This window comes from Stegodyphus dumicola, chromosome 2 (assembly GCF_044657685.1).
Source record: "Stegodyphus dumicola isolate Sdum_Otavi_A_Nest chromosome 2, ASM4465768v1".
Classification (NCBI taxonomy): domain Eukaryota; kingdom Metazoa; phylum Arthropoda; class Arachnida; order Araneae; family Eresidae; genus Stegodyphus; species Stegodyphus dumicola.
In genome coordinates, this window is record NC_140769.1 from 170,891,292 (window position 1) to 170,913,914 (window position 22,623).

A 22,623-nucleotide genomic window follows, 5' to 3' on the forward strand; every position below is an offset into this window, starting at 1 on the left:
CGAGTTAATTTTTGTGTTTGAATAGAACTGTCCCAGAATTTAGGATTAAAAATTGTATATAGGCAGCGAACATTTAAAAAAATTTTTTTAATAGTTTGAAAATGATACATTGCGATATAATAATAGCATAATATAGTAGACTCTCAGTTGACGGACTTTTTCGGCCTGATAAACGAATTGCTGATTAATCTGAGAATTGGATTCGAAACTTGGCGGACGGGCATGGATGTTTTGCTTCTTTCGTCATGCGTAACTAAACATGAGCCACAACTTTTCTTAGAAAGTCTTCCTCGAAGACACACATTTAATAGGCCGATAGTCTTTGAGGGCTTTGACGTATTTGACTGTAACGCATTTCTGTCAATGCTACATTGTTGTTATACATGGGGAAACATCCAAGTAGCGTAAAATAGTGGAATAACAATATAAAGGTTCGGTTATTTGAATATGGCATAGCACGCAAGGGCTATCTATCTAAGGGGAGGATGTCTGCGTAGAGAACTTTCTTAGGGAAGCTGGTTCGTACTCGCGTTGCATATGAGGAAAACTACAAAGACCAACTATGCAGTCTTACCGTTCACATGGGATTGAAATCGGGTCTATATCTTAGCATTCAGTGGTCTTTACCACTCCTCCACTTGTTAGGCCGTGTAAAAGAACTAAGTCCTTTTACACGGCCTATAAAATACACGGCCGGTTCCTTTTCCTTAATTTTTAGATGGCCGGTAAACTACGAAGAACTGTCGAAATTACTAGCCTTTTGTGAGGGTGGCTTTCATAAAAGTCTGTACGAGCAATTAGCTGATATTTTTGGTGCAAATGGGATAATTAACCCTTTAACTGTCAAGTTATTTTGATGATTTATTGAGCGCACATTAACTTTTCCCGAGATGCAGTCTGGTTTGACAAAGAGATGAAGCCGAAATAAACGTCTCCCGATATATATTCGGGTATAACAATACGATGCACTCAGAAAAAAAATTACCCCAAGAAATACTCGGACGTGACATTTTCGAACACCAGTGCTTCTCGGGCATGACAGTTAAAAGGTTAAAAACCATCCGCTTCATCAACAGCATCCTTGTACTCAAGAACGAAACTACAATGTTATTTGGCGTTTTAACTTCGTGACTTTTATCTTATTAACTGTAATAAGATGTCTCACCTGTAAGATGATTACGCAAATTGTGTAGGCTTTTTCGTAGGGAAGAGAAAGGGGCGGAGGGCTTGCATATGGAAATATCTCACAAGTACCTCAGCTTATAAGGGATGTTCTGCAAGAAAGATAAAAGAATGGTGGAAATACCATATTCTTGAAGGAAAGTTATGTAAATATGTTTTCTCTTTTAGTCCCATACGTGATCTTCAGAAGGGCATTTTAAAAAGGAAAAACTTTTTCTTGTTTCCGAGCAATTGTAGCAAAAGAAGATTTTTGCATTATGGTTTTTAGATATTTTGAATGCCACTTCTGAATATATATCATCTGGCAAATAGGAAACTTATAGAATTGGGTGCACTTATAGTCAGTATTAAATTTCTTGTGAAAATCAGATGCAAGCTCTGTTTGTGTATTAAGTTCGCTAAGATCCAGATGTTTAGGATAATCTCTGGAATTTCTGGTGAAATTAAAGCGTTATTTGATTTAGTTTCAAACTGCAAATCGCTAATTTTCTTCTTGCGTAGCGAAGATTACTTACTGATTTGAAAGTGAAACTCCATGCTAGATTTTCTAATTATTTATATGTTAAAAAAATGCAAATTTAAAGCAACAATGATATGACTGAAATATATTGACATTTTTGTTTCAAATAATTTTTTGGATTTTAGTGTACGGAATTTTATTTTAGTTTAGATTTTCTTCGTGTGCATCTTAACTTAAAGAGTTCCGAGTTATCATAACATTTCACCTGCGATATTCTAAAAAAGAAATAAGGGGATAAAAATTCAAAGTATCTGCCGGGGTTGCTGTACCTTAGGTATTTTAATTCTTTTTCTTATGTGCTTTGAACTCTCGCAATGCCGAGAAAGCTAAATTCCATTGCCCCTTTCACCAGAGGGAAAATGAAGGTTGCTTTGACCCACATCCCTTAACAGCACCCCTCCCGGAAAAAGCACTTACCAGTTAAGAAGGGGGTAAATAGGGGGCTGGTTTTCTCCCCATTCTCATCTATCCTACGCTGCGAAAACCCTACCAGGAAAGGGTATTGATTATATAACTGCCAGAGGCAACTTGCGAGTGAGAGTAACCCCTAAGGGTCCCTTCCTCTTCTCCTCCCCTTTAGAAGTTGAAAGATTTAGGCTGTTGCCAGGTCAATGCCCCCGTTGCCAGATCCCCTTTCCCTCGTGAGAGCCTCTTCAAACATGTCCGCTGTGGTGGATGGTAGTGGTAGCGGAGTCCCCCCCCCCTCGCGCAGTCGCTGCCTCCCATCCGCAGTAGATTGTTGGGTAGTGTAGCATGGAGGTATATTGGGGTTGTTGTTACCCAACCCCTTTTTTTTAGTTAACCCTTGCGTAACGTTCTTACTGGTGTCTTCTAAAAAACCAGACAGCGGCGATCGAGCCTGGCGCGCGTGGAGATTCCCCCCTCCCCATTTTTATACTCAAGGAGATCTTTCAAGAAGTATGGGAAGAATAGTTTACAAAAATGCATTGCGGATCAAGAAACGAACGGAGAACAAATATTACTTACGTTATGGTAATAAGTTTATATTAGTATTCGTCTCTTTCTTGAAGCTTCCTCAGCAGGAATTGTTTATATTTTACCTTGCAAAAGTTACTGAAACACTAACAAAAAAATAACAGATATATGATAAAAGTATTTCAAAAGTACTTTTGAATTTTAGTGTAAATGGCAAGCTTTGATTTTATTTTATTATTTAAATTAGTATGTGTTAGTTTAAAATCACCGTGTTAAAAATTTCAAAAATGTAAAAGAAATGCATTGTATAATATTTGACGCAAAAATAAACAAAAATTTTTTTTAATTTACTCTACAGAACTTCCCAGAATTATTACGGGAAAGCTAAAGGAAAACCTTTAGCTGTTATTACTTAATTTAAATATTTAACATGGCATTTATTTTCATCTTAAGACATTTCATCTTATTTTGAGGGGATGGGCCCAATGCAAGGTCTTTACTTATTTTCGAATAGGAAACGTTTGTTTCTATGGTTTTAAATTATGCTGTTATATTATTTAAGTTTTAGAATCTGCATTTTTTAGCATGTCTAGCATTAACATCTAATTTAAGTGCCCACTTAGTATCAAATAAGTACTTTTTCTAACGGCTAACTTGTATTTCCTTTACTAGCAACAGTCACTGCATATTTTAATAAAAAATATTTCTTTAATAATTTTTTAAAGATTTGTTTGAATTGAATTTTGAATGATTTTTAATATTTTGACACATTGACTTTTTTCCCCCCATACAAGAGATTTCCCCAGAAATTATAGTTATATTCCCCCTTAAATTATTTGAGGGCAGGATCGCTAAATTCTGAATTTAGCGTAGTGCTTCTGTGGCAAGTTTTACAGTAGGGTTGACTATACAGATATCATATAATTACAGAGATATCTCATACAAAAACTTCGTTTTGATATGTTGAATGAAAACTGCTTGTATTCATCTGCAGAGTATAGAGTCCTAGTTGTCCCACCATTTAATAGTAATCGCTAATATAGTTTGCACTTCGTTTACTTGATTCAAAAATTCATTTATGATGTAGTAGAATGTTAGTCAAAATAAAGAAATCCTTAGAAAGAACTTCCTGCGTTCAGATTAACGTTGACAGAAATTTTTATTTCTTATAAATTAATGCTTCTATAACTATACGTATAAGTGTTGCAATATGGTGCATATACAGTTTCTGGAAACTTAATATTTTTTTCATTGGTTACGCCCAAAATGAATTGAAAAGGCTGACTTAAGTTCTTGATTCTAAAGATTGCTAGCCATCGCTAAGTTGATGTTTTTAAGGGGTCAATTAAAATAATCCTTAAGTCTTTTATTTCACTGTGATAAATGTAATGTATTTCTTATTTGCTGATTGGTTACAACCCTTACTTGCGATGAACGTTGATACGCAGGTGTTTCCCACAAAAATTGAAAGCATTTTATTGGTGAACTAGTTTTTATAGTTGCTAAAGGTCTCGTGCTATAAAATAAAAAAGAGCTCTAAATTTTTTATGCTAGAAACGTATTCTTCTCACGAAGGCGATTGTTTTTAATTCATGTTTAATTTGACTGTTTCTTCATTTGTGTTTGGTTAATGATGCACAACATTTTTACTCACACGATTCTTTCCGCCTTTTTTTTTTTTTTTTTTTTTTTTTGTTTGTGTGTGTGTGTGTTAACATTTTCCTCATATTTTACTATATTTCTTCATATCCTGTCTCAAAAACTGGAATTAAGTGTGCAAATTTTCATCACTTGCTCACAGTAGCAAGGGAATAAACAAGGAATTTTTAACTTAATCTGAGAAATTTATTTTTAATGTTCCAAACAAACAATTTTTGAATCCTGGAGAGATCGTATAATCAGCATGTATGCATTTAATCAAATTTGACTATTAAAATCACTATCACACGAAATAGTTCGGTCTAGTACAACAATATGTCGAACTGTTCTGCTAGAAGAGTCGTCGTTGGAAATAAAGATTTACGCACTATCATATTTTTGTCATGCAGTATCTTATTTTTTATTTTAGCTGTGGTGAGCGTGGATTTACGTGGAATTTTGCTTACCATTGTCGAAAGACAGACAATCATAGAAACAATTCAGATTGACCGGATTAATGGTTGTGAAATGGTGGACTTTATTTTTACCTATAGCTAACTTAGACTTTGTTTGGAAGAAGGAACGTGCGTCGAACATGAGTAATACATAAAAAAGCGAAAATAAAATTCTAATATTTAGCTTAAAAAAATCGCATCATTTGGAAAAAAAAAAAAAAAAAAAAAGCTGGTCTGTGTTTGCACGCTAAATAGCAAATTATAACTGATTTTTGTGGTAACCGATCGTGCCTGAAAATATCATTTATCATTTACAAGAACTTGCTTTTCTGAATGAATGGTTTGTTAAATAAAAGATTGTTGAATGTGAAAACTATGCTGAAGCAATGCGTTAATTTATTCTGTGTGGTCAAAGAGGATAATTTTCGTAAAATGCTGCAGTTTTTTGTCCTTCATCGTGAATGAAAAGCAAATGCTAGGTAATGGCTGGCTGACTTTAGCAGTGAGATTCAGTTTAAAAAATGTAATGGAGTAAAACAGCAGAAAAAGCGATTGTAACTTTTCCCCCTCGGAAATAATAAAATTTTCCATGAAAGAAGTAGTTAGGAGTAACAAAGACTTAAAAGGAATGTAAAAAATTCAAGGTTTTTGACTCTTAGTAGAATATTAAACGTGGTTTAAGCTACGGCGGCTAATCATGGATCACCATCCTCTTTTATTGAAATTGGCCAGAGAAATAGAAAAAAAGTTAGATTACTGAGTATTGAAGAAGTTCTTTTCGTAACATATGGCGAAATGCAGAGGAGTATAATGTTAACCATAAGCGAGCGCATCAGGCAGGTGGTTAAATACACTTGAACGCCAGCATTTTGAAATGTAATAGCTATTAGTTATACAACGAAGTATGTTTAATACCAGTCTATGTTGACTATGTAAAGAAGATAGTACTATCTTATTTTGATTAAATTGAACTGAACTCTCAGATGTGGAAAAAAATCATTTTCAGGTAGTGAGTTATCTGTATTGTATTAAGCAGAAAATTATGGGCGAAATTCAGTAGTCTCTAGCTTTCAATCCAATCGAGAATCTCTGAGAAGTTCATTGACATTTGGGAAGAACTTTTTTTTTTTTTTTTTTTTTTTTTTTTTTTTTTTTAGAAAATAATTGATTTCTGCTGTCTTCAAACTGTTGTACCGGGGCCTTATAATACGCTCCTTTCCAAAAGTTAAGCACACGAGAGTGAGTAGAAAAGTAAAGCTTTGATTAACACCAAATTGCTTAAGAAGATGGCAAATGTGCTTCTGCACGAAAGAAAACAAGCGTTATCTACAAACATGAAAATAATATTTAATTTTCGTAAATAATATAATGACGTCACCTTTGAATCATTAACAAATTAATGATTAAAGCTAAAGCAAGTTGAGGTATGTCATCTCTCCCCCCCCCGGACTTCGACACAAACTTTGCAGCGATTGCCCATGTTTTCACTTAGGTGATCAACCATAGCAGGTGCTAGCAATGACTATTCCTCTATTAAGATGGTGTTGGTGTATTTAATTATGGCAAAGCACACTAGGGCTATCTGCCTAAGGGGAGGGATGCCTTCGTGGAGGACTTTCTGAGGGGAACTGGCTCGTATACACGTTACACACGGGGAAAACCACGTAAACGCCCATGCAGCCAGCCCGTTCGCGGGATTCGAACCTCGGACCGAACTATCAGTGTTCAGCTACTTTACCGCTCGGCCGCTCGTGGGCCTATTAAGATGGTTTCCAGATGTATGGGATTGGCTGGAAAAGGTAAACACGCAGACGTTGTGTCCGATGACATCTCAAGGATTTTCAATGAGATTAAGGTCGAGGTTCATTCTCTAGGTACTCGTTAATGATGTTGGCGGAATGGAGACGGGCGTTGTTATACGTACAGAGAAAATCAGGACCAACTGCTGTAGCGTAAAATCTCACAGTGACTGCAGCTTGGTGCGATATACCACTATATATTCCAGCCAGTACCATGATGCTTCCACATACGAGTGCGTGATGTTCGATGATGCTCTGCGCCTGGTTCCGCGTGCCTCGTTTTCTCTAGACATTTACACGCTTACAATCTGTTTCATGGCCAAATCTGGACTCGTCCGTAAACAGGACGTTGCGCTAATCTGGGATAATGAGATGTTGACCCCACCACACTAATCTTGCCCGCTCTAGATTGGGCGGCTAATGAAACCCAAGTACTTAGTATTCAGACATACAGACCCTTCACGTGAAACCTTCAGGGCATAGTGCTTGCAAATATTGTCATATCAATTGACGCTGTAGCCATGGATGCAACAGTTGTGGCCGTCGCTTGTTGATTCTGCTTGGCTACTATATCTATCTTCAAAAGGGTTTGTAATCTTTGGTCTCTCGAACACAGGTCTTCGAACAACTGTGACTTATTTGGAATTATTTCCGCATTCTTGAAGTTACTGAATGACCAACACCAAAGAAAGAGCGACATCTTTGGTTACAACACGCTAACGTTCACTTTCTGCCATTTGTACCTTTGCTAATTATTTCCACATTTGAGAAGTTACCGAATGACCAACGCCAAAGAAAACAGCGACATCTTTGGTTGACTATCCTGCTTCATTGCGTCCGGCAACACGCTAACGTTCACTCTCTGCCATTTGTCTTCTGTCAACGATAGAAACGTGAATTAGAACACGAGTCAAAAATTATCGTAAGAAAGTTATAAGTACTTTTTATCAGTATTTAAATGAACTTCCTCAAATCCTGCAGAATGCTGGCATTATCAACGACTGTCTTAAGTAGCATATTTGCGGACTCTTAAGTCGTGATTAGCTTTTAACATGCGACATTTGCGTACTGCCTTCTACATTCTTAGTGATTTTCACCTAGTCATATTCAATTACTCTTACAAAAATTGCTATTTCGCATTGCTGTGTACAATAAACTAGTGTACATTAAGCTAGTGTACAGTAAACATACACAAATACATTCGAGTGCAAAATTACAAGAGTTCGCAAATTATGTCTATTTTTCTGAAAAGTATTGAACTAAAGGTACTGATTATGCCGCCAAAAAGTATGCAAATATTCAGAGTCGAATACGTAAACGTACTCGTGCGTGTCTGCGGAGCTGTGATTGGGGAGGAGAAGCGCACGACGGGTTTACGGCGATCTGTGTGCTCGGGGGGGGGGTACAGTCTAGATTTTATAAGGTACCAGGTGAAATGAGTAGATGACAGAAAGAGATGGAGTATTGTAGGTAGACTGGAGGCTGGCCAATCACAAGCGCACGTGCCTGCAGAGTTCGTTGTAATGGCCACGGTCGTCTGCAGTTTGTGGAAACAATTTCAGGACACTGAATTAATATCGAGAGAACCTGGACAAGGTCGACCAAGATCCGCAGCGATGAATAAGGATCATTATTTGGCACTTTAGTACTGCGACACAGGAACTTCTACAGATTCACAGCTCTCACGTGAGCTGTAGGCTGCCACTGGAACCCGAGTTCATGGTTGCCCGAAGGCTTCATGAAATAGGACTGTATGCCAGAATGCTCGCTGTTTGCGTCCCGCTTACTGCAGCACACAAGAAAACGCGTTTAGCCGTGGCCTTCGAGGATTTATATACAGTTGGCCGTGGTTTAGGAGGGTTGCGACAACATGCGCCTTGGACCAGACTTCAGTGGAACACTGTGCTTTTTATAGATGTGTCGAGATTTAGCCTGGACCCTGATTCTCGGCGTACCTGTATCTGGAGAGAGCCTGAAACAATACCATCACTCCCTCATCAGGGAAAGGGATCATTACATGGTGGAAGTGTAATGAGGCATTATTTTGGACAGCCGCCTTTGCATGTCTTCTCCAAAGTTTTTCTGACTGCTATTAGATCCTTATGTTCAGGGGCACAGCTGGTCGTAGATTCATGCTAATGGAAGACAGCGCTTGTCTAGATAGGGCTCAGATGCTCGACGATTACCTGGAAAGTGAGAATATTCGCCGCATAGATTGGTCATCCAGATCTTCTAACCGGATTTCCTTTAGAACATGTCTGTGAAGCTGTTGGAAGAAAAAATTCACCTTGCCAATCTTCCTCGGGAAACCATCTCGAAGTTGAAAACTGTCTTGCTGCAGAAGTAAGATCGACTGCCACAGGGATTCCTCAGCTATCTTCTATCCACTATGCCGTTATGCTGAGCGACCTGTCTGTGTGAAGAAATTATACCCAACAGTAGATTCATTTTCAGTTCGATATCATAACGTGGATTTTGGACATCCCTGCACTAGGAGCTTTACTGATTAAATATTATGCGTACATAAAATGACTTTTGAATGGTATATACCTTTCTAACAACTTTCATCAAAAATCTGTCATTAGTTTTTCAGAAATTCGACATAATGCGCAAATTCTCTTGATTTTGAACACGAATGTAGATAATTCCGTATGCACACGTACGCAAAGTTTCTAATACTCCAGTATTGAACTTATTTTATATGCATCTATCTCAGAAATCATGTTTTCATTGTAAAATTTCTTCATTTTTAAAGTTTTCCTTTTTATGAAAGTAATTTCATGTAGAGTTTGATGTTACGTATATCTTTCAGGTACGAAGTTTGTTTTTCGAATCCTACGATTACTACTAGTGTCACTCATTACTTTTGATTATTTCTGTGTAGAATCAAATGAGTTTACAGATATTGTCAATTGGAGTGATTTATAATAACAAACATTTAATAGTAAACAAAATTAAAGTCACTGCAACGATTAGAATTCCGACTTTTAAAAATCTCATTTCGTACGCAAAGCATATTAGTTTTGCGGGTGGTGGGCCATTAGCAGATTACCGAGATAAAAGGAATGAGATCCTTTATAATCATTTTTCTGTATGCTGCAAGTCAAATTTGATTGATGTGCGGGATTTAAAATTTTCTTTGAATAAAAAGGGATTTTAATCGTGGAACATTAGTTCTTGACTTTATGGTGGTAAATATCAAATGTATTTTTCAATCCTTCAAAAAGCTATCTTTTTTGCTCTTCGAATTTCTATGGCTTTATGCTAGGTAGAAGTTTAGGCAAATGAAAATTAATTAAAACGGATGTGCTTTCCCGAACGTCATAAATCTATATGAGCACTACTGCATAATTTCGACTTCTGTTCCCGAATAATGTTGATCGCAGAAGCATGTCATGTTTTTTCACGTAATGACAAAATCAGTATTCTGCGAAGTTCTTTTTCTAAAAATAGATGTGTAATAATGAATAGATACTCCCCCCCCATTACCTAATAAATTAATAGTTAAGGATTTTCCTAATAGATTTTAATCGGTTTTTTTTTTTTTTTTTTTAATCTTTCGTTGTAGTAAACTGTTATGTATGGAATTTTCCAATTTTTATTGTGTTTTAACTATTTACAAGTAGAGGAATAGAGATATAAGCACTTTGATGTAGGAGATAGTGTTTGTCTTAAAAGATTCGTGGTGCTAAAAATGAAAGTTGTGTTCGTTACTGAATATATATACATATTTATATTTGTTGGATAAATTCGTTAAAAAATATATACATTTTTCTACAGTGTCTTGCATTATGCAAATTTTAGGATGTGAAGTGATGCCTGCATTGGGGAAAAGTAAACATTTTCGGAATGGGTAGTTTTATTGTTGGTTAAAAAGGAATGCTTTCATTTAAATCGTACTACACTAAAAAATTATGATGCTTTTCTCATAAAGGTGTTTGATTCAAACATAGTAACTCATTACAGGCAGAAAAGTTTCGAGATACTTACGATTAAAAAAAAAAAAAAAAAAAGAGTGGTTCGATAATAAGCGAAGTGATTAAGGTAAATGACTCTTTAAGTTTTAAAAATGGAGTTTCTGAAAAAGGCAGAGAACCGAAGCTGGCTGTCAAAAAATAGAGGATAATACAGCATAATAGATGAGAATATGCTCATTAGGGAAACTAATGTAGGAGGCTCACCAGCAGTAAAGTTGCTGAATACTGGTAGTTCGACCAGGGTTCGATTCCAGGCAAATGGGCTGGCTGCATTTGCATTTTCGTGGTTTTTCTCATGTGTAACATGGATACGTTCTTCCATGAAGACATCCTTTTCTTAGGCAGATACCCCGCGTATGTGTGTGTTGTTCCAGAATGAAATAAACTAAACCAACCTTAATGGAGGAGGAAGATTCATGATAATTATTGGCCTGGTAATGATAGCTTTTAGTCTCTATATAGGTTATAGCCAAATCTTTTGATAGACTTCTCAAAAAGCTCTTAAACTAAGATTTCGATAGCCGTAGCTCATGTACAATCGCAGCTTCATTATGGCCAAGGTATTTAGTTTCTTGCTTGAGTTGAAATGAACAATGAATGTCCTTGGAAACTGTGGTGTTTTCATAATTTCTACCAAATTGAGGGAACTAGGAAATAAATATGTTTTGTAAGTAAAAATAACTTTTGATAACGTGTTGAGAAGCAAGAACAAATGAATTTAGGATTCAAATTCAAAATGAATTCTGATAGTGTTCAAGTATCTAAAATGAATTCTGAATGTCTGAAAACAGAATGGGAATAATGGCTAGCAAACACTTGAGAATGAAAAGTAATTTCTTTTTTAAATCTTTAACTTCAAATTGACAGCCATAACCGAATTTATTTGCCAAAAATTTAATTATTTACTATTATAACTATTGTACTATTAATAACGAACAAATGAATTTAGGGTTGGGGGAATTAACAAAAGGTGACATTATAAAAAAATAATTATAATGTAAAGAAATTTCTTTAAGACATACCTATTTAATTAGTAGTCAGTGCCGACAAAACAGCGGTAACTCAATTTGTATATTTTATTCATTTTAAAATTTTAACATTACACTTGGAAATAATGAGTATAATGTTTCATTTCTGTATAAACAGACTGTCAAAAATTTAATATGTATTTACATATATTGAACTATAGACATCCTACAGAATTACCCCTTATGACTCCAGAGCATGTAAACAGAGGTTTGGAATGGGTGAAAATAAATGGAAAAATATAAATTTCTGGAGTATATGTATTCTTGGATGCATATCAGTTTTAAAGATAATAGAGTGTCATTTTTGGAAAGCGCTAAAAAAGTTGCATAAAGACTACGTCATACCCTGTGTTAAAGCATCTATTGCTATTAGATCTGTTGATTGGAATTCGTATGTCTTCTGGCATGCTTATAAACTTCATTTATGTATTCAAAATATGAAAAGTAAGCTTACATTTTGGCGTATTTTATACTTTATGATATCGCAGAACAGCTTGCTAATGAACAGTATGTTTCAGAATGTCAATTCTTTCTGTCATAGATTCTTAAGCAGAGAATATAACATAGCCATCATAATTAATGTTTATCGCAACTATCATTATCAGAAGCTGCTTTTGCTAAGGCATACCGCATATACAACCTCTTTAACATTATTCTTGCTGCTAAGCCTTCAAATTCAATCAAACTGGAGGAGAATTCGCTCCTCCAACTTTGATGTAAATCAGCAACGTTCCAGTTCTTGTAAATTCTCTAAAAGTAATTCGCGAAACTAAAAGTCGAATCGGTAACTATTTTAAAGTAAAAATAATATGTAGGTAAATGAAATAATCCCTCTCATTTCCTCTAGATTTAAAAGGTGAAGTGCGAAAATCTTAAAAGGTTAAATCATTATTATGTTCACTTTTGAGCTTTGCTCTTAAGACGTTACATTCTAAAATTGGCGTATTGTTGAAATTGACTGTATTTGTTTATAAACAGACAAGGAATATCTGTAGCAAAGCATGAAATCGTAATCAAATCGCAGATTATAAATACTATTTGGTTGAAAAATTGTAAAAAAGGAATACAAATTTGTGGCAACAGCTTGTTATTTGAAACAAAAAATATCATCTACTACTTTTAAACATATTCTTTTTTCAAATTCTCACACGTAAAAGGATTGAACACGAATTGAAGGATATGTTTTGCGTATTCCGAAGAGAAATATTGCTATTCCGTAATTCAAACATGTTGTGAAATGCATGTTACTAAAGTTTCTAACTGCAAAATAAGTAACATTATTATTCGAAAAGAGGGAAACCCTCAATCATTATTTCTACATCGAATGAAGACTCCAAGCGAATACCCGAGAAAGATTTGTTTCTTAAGTTAAATCTTCGGTTTCAACAGAAAATCCGCCAACGCAAAAATCAATTGCAGCCTTAAAATACCTCTGTAACAACAATAAATAAAATAACAAATCGAGATTTACAGCTTAAAAAAGCTAAGAAGCATAATGCCACCAACAGTTGCCGAAACATGTTGTTCAACTCAAAACAATTTGTAGAACTTTGTGTGAACACTCTGTAGCAGGAGATAATGGAAATGTATTGTGACCCTTAATGAAGCACGGTTTTACATAAACGACTGCAACAAAAAAGATCTGTTTATAATCGAAAACGAAGATAAATGTTCAAACTTGGTTCCGTCGGTTACGGGCGAAAACGTCGTCATACAAAACATCATGGGAGACGAGAAGGCGAGGAGGAAAACATCGCAGTTCTAAAATATCGTGGTGCGAAACATTGTCGAAAATAAAGCCATTCAGAAACTTCGCGGCGTAAAATATTGCCGTCAAAATTAACCATAGTAAAACGTAAAGCACTTACAAATTATCACTTGATAACTTCGCGGACATGAGTTTCGTAGACATGAGTTTTTATTATGCAAATATGCATTTTGTGACGTGAATTTTTAGAAGTGTTTTATCTTCCGAATTAAAACTGAACTTTGTTCCATTAATTGAAAAATTTAAAAGTAATTTACATTCTTCTTAATAGTTCGTATCTTTATTATTAACATTATCTCTAACACAATTTACAAATATAATTCAATTCTAGCGAATAATGACGTATTTGATAATTCCGTAAACATCTGCAATTTTACTTTTTACTGACATTATTAACTTCATTTATTCGTTATCGCGATTTTATGAATGCATTTTCTACAGTGAAGGATAGCTTCGACTCGAAAAGTATAAAATCCATAGAAAATCACCCTGCATTAAAGTTTTTTTTTTTTTTTTTTTTGTAGGTATTTATTTTGGCTGTGCGTGTCTTTAAAAAACATAAAGAAAATACAAACGGAGGATTTTCTAATATAGAAAGTGATTTAAAAGTATTTTGCAGGCATGTAACGGCAGGTATAATATACCGAAATAAGCAAATTTTGTAATGGAGTGTATTTGCGTGTTAAGGTGATACAGGGTGCTGTTCAATGGTAAGTAAAAAAACTGTGCTGATGTAGATCATCATACCCCTTCGCATTTTCAGAGTTATGCATCATTGAAAAAAATGCGAAACCTACCAATAAACATTTTGACAGTGGATCTGCAGCTAAAATGGAGCAGCTAGTCAAAGATTGTGTATAGCAGAATTCCTAATCACTCCTTTTCAGCAGCTGTTCCCTTTCCGCGAGTAGCCACTTGGATAAAATGAATATCTTTTGAGTTCGTATAGCAGTGCGTACGCTCGAAATTCGTACGATTGAAAACTAGCAGAAGATTTTATCTACCGCTCAACAGCACCATGTTTCACTTCAACACGCCATTTACCATGATTAGAACTGAGTTAGCCACGATTTAATGATAATTTTCAAGAATTCAATCGAGGTTCAATAGCATTCTGAAAAATAGTTAGAAGCTGGAAAATAATTCAGTGTCCATGGAAAGTTAAATCTTGAAGTATTGGATACAAAACTCGTTATATTATCACTTATGTGTGTGAACAAAATATAAAATCTTTAAAAAAAATTGCTGGTTAAATAAAATTAAATGCATTTTTGTAAGGATGAATAAAATTGTCTCCGCTTACGCACTTTCGCCGTTTGGTTTCTAACTGTAAATTTATTAGCGATCTTTAAGCGTTTTTAAAAGGAAATGCAATTTAGTTAAATGCCCTGTCTTGAAGTTATCAAGACCGTAATGGTTAGAGAGGGGGAAGGAAAACATTTTAGTGCAGTTGGTCGTTTCCCTTCCTTTCCATCTGTAGTTGGACAACATCGCTAATCTAATTATCGTATCTAGATTTTGACTAGAATGCAATGTTAGAATAAACAGGACTTAATTTTTAAAATTAGAAACGCCAAAACTTATGGGAGACAGTCAGGAAAAGTAATTAAATATTAACAAATCAAGTTATTAATTATTAATTATTTAATCATTGTTAAAAATTAACAATAATTAAAATGTAAAGAACTAAAAATTAATGTAATAAGTTAAATTAAATAGCAACAATTAAATAATATATAAAAATAATCGGAGCTCAACTTATATGGTACTTAGATTTAAATTACGATTTCACTGAAAAACTGAGAAGTCCCGGAGTTGGGTTCCGGCTAAAGCTCTGGGAATAAACATTGTAATTTTCGGAGTGATGATAAATTGCATCAAAGCAGCTTTAATTTATTATGAGCTGTAATTTTCAAATTCGAAACGAAATTATTTAAAAACTTACCCATGCATGTAATTAAGGTGAACCCAAAATTATGGAAGGAAGAGTTGAAGTATGTATAGAATTATTAAAAAAGACACCAAAAAGATGTGTTTTATTTCTCAAAGGATTTCCAACTACTTTCCTTAATTTTCATAAATATTCATAGTTAATTCTAGAGAAAAATACCAGAAATATCTTTAAAGTCTAGTATTATCAGTCTTAAGTATCTAAATGAATTCTGAATGTCTGAAAACAATGGGAATTATGGGTAGCAAATACTTGAGAATGAAAGTAATGTGTTTTTTAAATCTTTAATTAACTTCAATTTGATAACCATAACCAAATTTTAGTTGCCGAATATTTAATTATTTACTATTATCCGATTGAAATGTGCGAAAGTATATTGTCCCATGCCAATGATACAAAAAATCTTAAATATGATATTATTTCGATATAAAACAAAATTCCTACAATTCTTTAAATAAAATGTTCAATCAAAACAATTGAAATATATATCCAGCTAAGTGAGGCCAAGAAAATTTGCAAGCAGTATGAAATTTCATCGTTTTCTTCATCTGTTGCTTCCGCTTTTTTTTTTTTTTTTTAGTATTTCCTTAATAATGCTTCAAACATTTTTATTAACTGAATGAAATCTCGAGTAAATTAAGATTGAATTATTATTGTTTATGACAGTGTGTCCGTCGTTGTTACTGAGAGCAAGCGAGAAACGCCCAATACTTCCAACTGGGCTGAAAAACAAAAATGATAAAACATCCGGCTATAAAAATGAAATGAAACCTGCATGTTCTGAAGCAGGTGTAAAAATTATCAGAAGATTTTTGAATTGTGGAAAGGGAGACGAGAAGGCACACTACAAAGTTTGTTTCATCGATTTCAGTTGTTTCCTTCAGATAACATAGTCGTACGCAAGCACGCTATAGCGCAATAGGTGAAAACTTCGGAGTTCATTATATTTGTTTAGAAAGTGATCCCCGGAAAAAAAAAATTCAGTGCGTCATATTAAGTGTTGAAAACCCTACCCATGCTTTTCTCAGCGCAAAGGTTACACCCGAACGCGCATGTGCTCGCGTGTGCGGGGAGAAAGGGAGAGGGAATGCCCCCATTCTAGGGAGTAGTGTAGTGGTTTTGCGAAGAGGGTTGGGGATCGGCGCAAGGGGGTGAAATGTTGAAGACTCGGTCGCCAGAGCTGTAGCGCTTGGCCTCTTTAGGCCTCGCGTTTTTCCGCTCGAAAAGAACATCAAACCGATGGAATTTCCCTCAGTTTCTTTCATTACAACAACAACATGCTACATTAATATTTCTGATGTAAGAAAATAAAGGACAAGTCAAGAACAGTAAGTGCAATGCTGCGTTTTATTTCTTGTTCTACGTTTCGAAATTTTTAGGCTTAACTCGGTGCGTGTTTAGATTTTCAGGGATGGGCGGTGTTAAAAAGCGGCCGCTGTCGTCGTGTACATGTACGTCTTCCAAATTTGGTTAATTATAAATAGTTAACGACGATTGATTCATAACAGCTTTACATGTAAAAACTTTATTAAAAGGAATCAGTTGAAGTAATCTCTTGTTACGTAGAATCATATACTTTCTCCTTAACTGGTTGGAAAAACAAAAAAGAACTCGAAAGTGGGCGTGTTTTGCGACCACCTTATCTTATGAGTACATGCCTTTTAAAATTAGTTTTGCACATTTCCGTGCACATTTATTATTTATTGAAATTGAACTTTTGTTTTACGTATCCCGTTTTGCAAAAAATGTTTTATGTTATAATGATAATAATCAACACTTAAAGAAAAACGTGTTGTTTACATTTCGATGAAATGTTAAATACTTCATATTATGGCTTATTTATTAAACTGAATAAAAATAGTATTTCCCTGTTTGAAAGTTTTATAAACTAATTTCTTGAAAGTAAAATAAACGCTATTTTTGCAAGAGAAAAACGATGAAATAAATATCCTTTACGAATACAGAAAGGTAAACATAGCAACTGAAAACTTTAGAATTGCATAATAAAAGTATTTTACTCAGATGGCATTTGGTGGGCTTTATTCTTAAATTATAATACATTTATTTGATAAAATAAAATCGTTTTATAGTTTTGATTGTATATTCATTCATTTGCTGCCACCATTTGTAATATTTTCAGAGTTACTATAATAAAAAAGTATTTTTTTTCTTTTAAATTTTGTTATGTGCAAAGAATTTAAAAATTTTTTTAAAATAATGATCAGAAAGTGAAAAAAAAAAAGTTCTGTGTTCTTAACATATTATTTCTTGATTTATACATTTTGTAAACTAGTGTACATATATATTGAGCTTTGTTCAACAGGTGCTGCAATGGAATACTTTTGCTTCTGTAATACTCTAAATGGCTGAGAATTATTTTAAATAATACTTTTTAACATTTGCATACAGAAAGTAATAGTAACCGGATTTTGTTTAGTACATAGGTAATTTGAAGCATATATAAAATTGCTGGAATTATTGGAAATAATGTATCATAATATTTACAGTTTGAAGATATTTTCAGTTTGTGTAGTGGTTCACATTTGTTTTTGGTTACTTGTGTTTTATAAATTCTAAGAATTGGAGAAAATTTAATAGAAAAAGATTTTACAAAAATTAAAAAAATAATATATTATATACTATTTTTTACCAATTTCAAAACCTGCTTGTTGTAACACAATATTTCTAAAATAAAATATTTTTTTCCTAGAAAAGCTATAACAAACTTACATAAGGATGTAGGAACTCAAAAGTTTTGTTGAGATTTTTTGTAAATGATAATTTTTGTTACATTGATTGATTCAAATGAAAATATATTGCAGTAATTATTATCTGTTGTTTACAATACTATAAGTTCTTCAGTGAATATCTAATAATTTCAAAACTGAAGTGAATGCGATAAGACACCATAAAATAAGTGTAAGCTCTGTTAAAAATTTAACTATGCATTTTTAAATTGACAAGAAAAATAGAAGTAATGTAATACGCTGAACTATATGTGAGATTACAAAATGATGGATCTTGAGTGGAGCATTTGAAACGGCCTTAAAATTATGATTGAGTTTCGAGCTAATACAAAGGAATCAGGTTTATCCTGCAGGAAATCGAGCAGAATGCAAGGCATATTGTCCTAAAACTTGAAGCTAAATTAGAAAAGTAGTTTGCAATGAAATTAATGGTGGAGCAATGAAATGACTTATTGAAACATATTGATATGACGACTTGGTGGTAAAAAAAAAATACAACACAAAGTCCATAATCCGGATTCGTCGTTACTTCAGCGATTCCGAATTAGGGGTTTTTCCGGATTCTAGATCATCAATTTAAATCTGGTAAGATGGCATGCAGAAATTATACAATTAAAAATATGAAAACATAATTTATGAAATAAAGAACAATTATGACCTAAAGGGTATCAAAATTTACAAAAAAAAAAAAGCTTAATATTTATTTGTTTACTTTGACATTTCTTTCAATGTAAGTTGTTTAAGATGCTTCCATAAAAAATTCAAAAAGTTCCTTTTGCTTGTGTCATATATAGTGGACTTTCCAATGCCATACTTTTCGCATAATTTTGAGACCTATAGGCCTTTATCCATTTTTTGCAGCAATTCCACTTTTTCTTTAATGGGCATCGAAACATGCTTTTGCTTTGTAGATCCTTTGGCAGCTCCAGAATTGGAAACTCTTTTTGACATAATCGAAAGTTCAAGTTTAATTTTTATAAAATTGTTCTAATAGTCTGCTAAAAATAATAAGCCGGATCCAATTAGAAGAATAAGGAACAGTGCAATCTGCAACATTAACTGAAATACCTTAGATAATTTTATCCTAGCTTATACTGTCCATTATACATTAAACACACATGCGTAAACGCGTTATGCGCATAAAGTTTGTAGCTTTGAGGTTCGGATTATATATATCATTCTGGATTATGGACGTCCGGATTACAGACTTTGTACTGGATTCATCATCAATTGGGTTTTAGATTTGAACATCATCCAAAAGGCATGTTTTCAAGTTTAATATGGTTTATCAGTAGAAATAATGAATACACATGGTCCAGGTAGAATGACAGAATAAGAGTGAAAAATATGTGATGTGATTCTGTAAAATTGTTTTAATGTTTTTAATTAGCTATACAGTCAAAAGTCGTTAATCCGGACTCATCGGGACTTCTGCGATTCCGGATTATAGATCATCAGTTTAAATCTCGTAAGATGGCATGCAGAAATTCTAAAATTAAAAATATGAAACCGTAATTTATGAAATAAAGAACAATTATGATCTAAAGGGTATCAAAATTTAAAAAAAAAAAAAAAAAAAATAAAAACCTAATATTTATTTGTTTACTTTATTAAACATTTCTTTCAATGTAAGTTGTTTAAGTTGCTTCGTTTTATGTGATAATACTTTCTCTTTAATTCTATAAACAGACATAATTTCTTGTTCGGTTACAAAGTTCCGCTGTTCAAGTCCCGTTAATTGCTGTGCCGAGAATACCGACTAACTTGTCAATCAAAATTTTTTCGTTTTCACTAACCTCTCTGTCACATTCTTCATGTCTTTATCCATTTTTTGCAGCAATTCCACTTTTTGTGTGTTGGACATCGAAACATACTTTCGTTTCGTAGATCCTTTGGAAGTTCCAGCATCGGAAATTCTATTTGACATAATCGAAAGTTCAAGTTTACTTTTATAAAATTGCTCTTACAGTCTGCAAAAAATAATAAGCGGGATCCAATTCGAAGATTAAGGAACAACGCAATCATTAACATTAACTGAAATAGATAATTAGATAATTTTAGCTTATACCGTCCGTTATACATTGAACGCGCAGGCAAAAACGTATTCTGCACTTGCGCACACGCATATGCGCAGTAGTCAAGGTGCACGCGTAAAATGCCTGTGTGCATGTGCCAGCGTGGCCGCATGCGCAGAAAGTTTTTAGCTTTGAGGTCCGGATTATAGATCATTCCGGATTATGGGTGTCCGAATTAACGACTTTTGACTGTATCATGAATTAAATGCATTATTATTCCAAAAAGTTTTTAAAAAAATTTTAAAAAAATATCACTATTCCTAAAAACTGCATCTATTGCTTTTAAATAGCTTAGTACATCAATAACAGACATTAAATTTAAGATAAATCTCTTGCATTTTGCCACATGGCAAAAAAATAGAATGAAAAGTGAAATGGTGTAAAATAGAGTTTTGAGACTGCCTTTTTTTATCTAAAACATTTTACCTTATATTTGCACAATCCGTGGTAATCAAAGATTAGCATATTATCAAGTTGGTATAATGTCAGTGTTGAGACAAATTAAAATTTAATATGCTTGAATTCTGTAGATGAATTGGTGGTGTGTCTGCAGTGGACGTGGTCAGAGAGGATACTTCGAAACTCATTGTGGTTATAGTGGACACATTTTCCCCCCATCTTAGAACAGATAAAGAGTGCAGATAAATAAGTAAATACTTTTAAAAATCACAAATATAATTTAAAACAGTATTTTAAGTAGCAAATCTCTTTCAAGTGTGATAACCTTTTTTTAAAAATAATAATAACTTTTTTTTAAAATAATAGTTTTCTGTTTTGCACTCGATTATTGAATTGCAAGGCACTGGAATTACTCTTGGCACAGAGGTATGTCGGTATTTTAGTAACGAAATCATATCCTTTCTGATATAATTCTGAAAGTTCTTGAAATATCTGGGGAATGGGAACTGATGTTTCTTCTCGGACTCTTTTCTGCAAGTCTCTAATTTCCTTTTAACTTCCATCTCAGCAATGTTGGGCACACAGGAATGTTCAGTTTTCTTCAGTACTTCGTAGCGAAAATTTGTCTTTACATTTCCTTTACAAAGAATGAGTTGGGTCTTACATACCCAACTCATTCCTAATTTATTTTTTTGGTGTAAACTGTGGGGGGGGGTAATCATCTACAATTAAGTGTTCTTTTCCTTTTTTGTAGAGTGTAATTTTGTTGAATTGGCTATGGGTTCCCTCACAGATATTTTCGAGGCTATAATATACACTTCATAAGGATCAAACATCTGAGAAAAACCTTTTCTCTTAAAATTATCGGCTTATCTCTACAGCAGGTGCAAAGCTCGAAACTACACAATAGATGACATGTGACTGATTAGGTAAACAGCACAATAGGTGCAAGAATGTCCGCTGTGCCCACCCAGCTACCCTCACGTATCCGCTGTAGCCACTGTCGGCTCAGACCACGTCCGCTCTGACCACGTAACTGATGAATTACCATGTGGTAAAAGCCTAACAAACTAAATGAATAATAATAATAATAATAATAATAATAATAAAAACTGTTGTATCATTAAACGCCAGAAGTGCAGACATAGCAGGTCAATAGTATTTTGGCGATTCTGGTATAGAAAATTCAGTTTATATAGGAAATATTATAAAGATGAGTATAAAGATATAAAAAATACTTACTGAAAATGTGAAAACATGTACAAAATGCTTATGAATTCTAGCAGGATCTTAAACATAAATCTTAAACATCTGCTTATGACTACTGTACAGTTGCAATATTTTTTTAAAAAAGCCCAATTGAAAGTAGTTTTCACAAAGAATGGAATAAAATCAAACATTCTTACATATTAAAGTTGAACCTGTATCAAAGCAGATAAAAAGTATAATGTTAGCAAAAAGACCAGTTATGCATCAAACCTTTTATTTGAATTATATATTTTTTTGTGAACCGCTTGCTTCCCTTACAAATTTTTTTGAAAAAAATTGCAAAAAATCATCACATTTTTTTAAATTTCATTATTAAATACAACAAAACGAAACAAATCAAAATGTCTAGATTTTAAGTTGAATTTTTAATTTTTTGAAGGTGCGAAAGCATTTATTTTTAATATTAGTTTACTTTCCCGAGTTATCTCGGGCAAGCGAAAAAGAGTTAAATATTAATCTTTGTACGATAGTTTTTAAAACAAGGGACAACACAGAGTGATACCTGACGTTCTACACTGGTATCTGGTCTCTTTTCTCGCTGGCTTACCGCTGGAATCTCTTTCATGGGAGCACAGAGTACACTGTCTCGTTGGATTTGATTTTTTTTTTTTTTTTGATTTTTTTCCCCACTTTTTCATAGTCACTATCTGAAAAATCATCGCTTTCGCTTTCATCATCCCCATTATTTTATTTTTATCCAACGCATGCATCCTTCTTTATACATTATTAATCCACAAGCCAACGTATACTATACAATAGGGAAACACGCGAGCAGTCCCTCCAAAAGAACCGCGCAACCAACAAAATTTGGCAAACTGCCAATCAAAGCTGAGTATTTCCTTTCATATCCTCCAGACCGAGTAAAACCGTGATAAAAGA

The 22,623-nt window shown here is 33.8% G+C and overlaps 1 protein-coding gene across 4 annotated transcripts in view; it reads left to right on the top strand.

Annotated features, from left to right (window-relative positions):
- Nucleotides 1-22,623, top strand: part of LOC118184304 (uncharacterized) — a 113,410-nt gene that overhangs the window by 51,343 nt on the left and 39,444 nt on the right. For 3 of the 4 annotated variants that reach the window (XM_085811448.1, XM_085811450.1, XM_085811451.1), the window contains exon 1: nucleotides 16,329-16,582. The exons of the other annotated variant lie outside the window; for it this stretch is intronic. The gene's annotated coding sequence lies outside the window, so the exon portion shown is untranslated. Of the gene's footprint in view, nucleotides 1-16,328; nucleotides 16,583-22,623 lie in introns of those variants that run through there. 4 annotated transcript variants of the gene reach the window in all.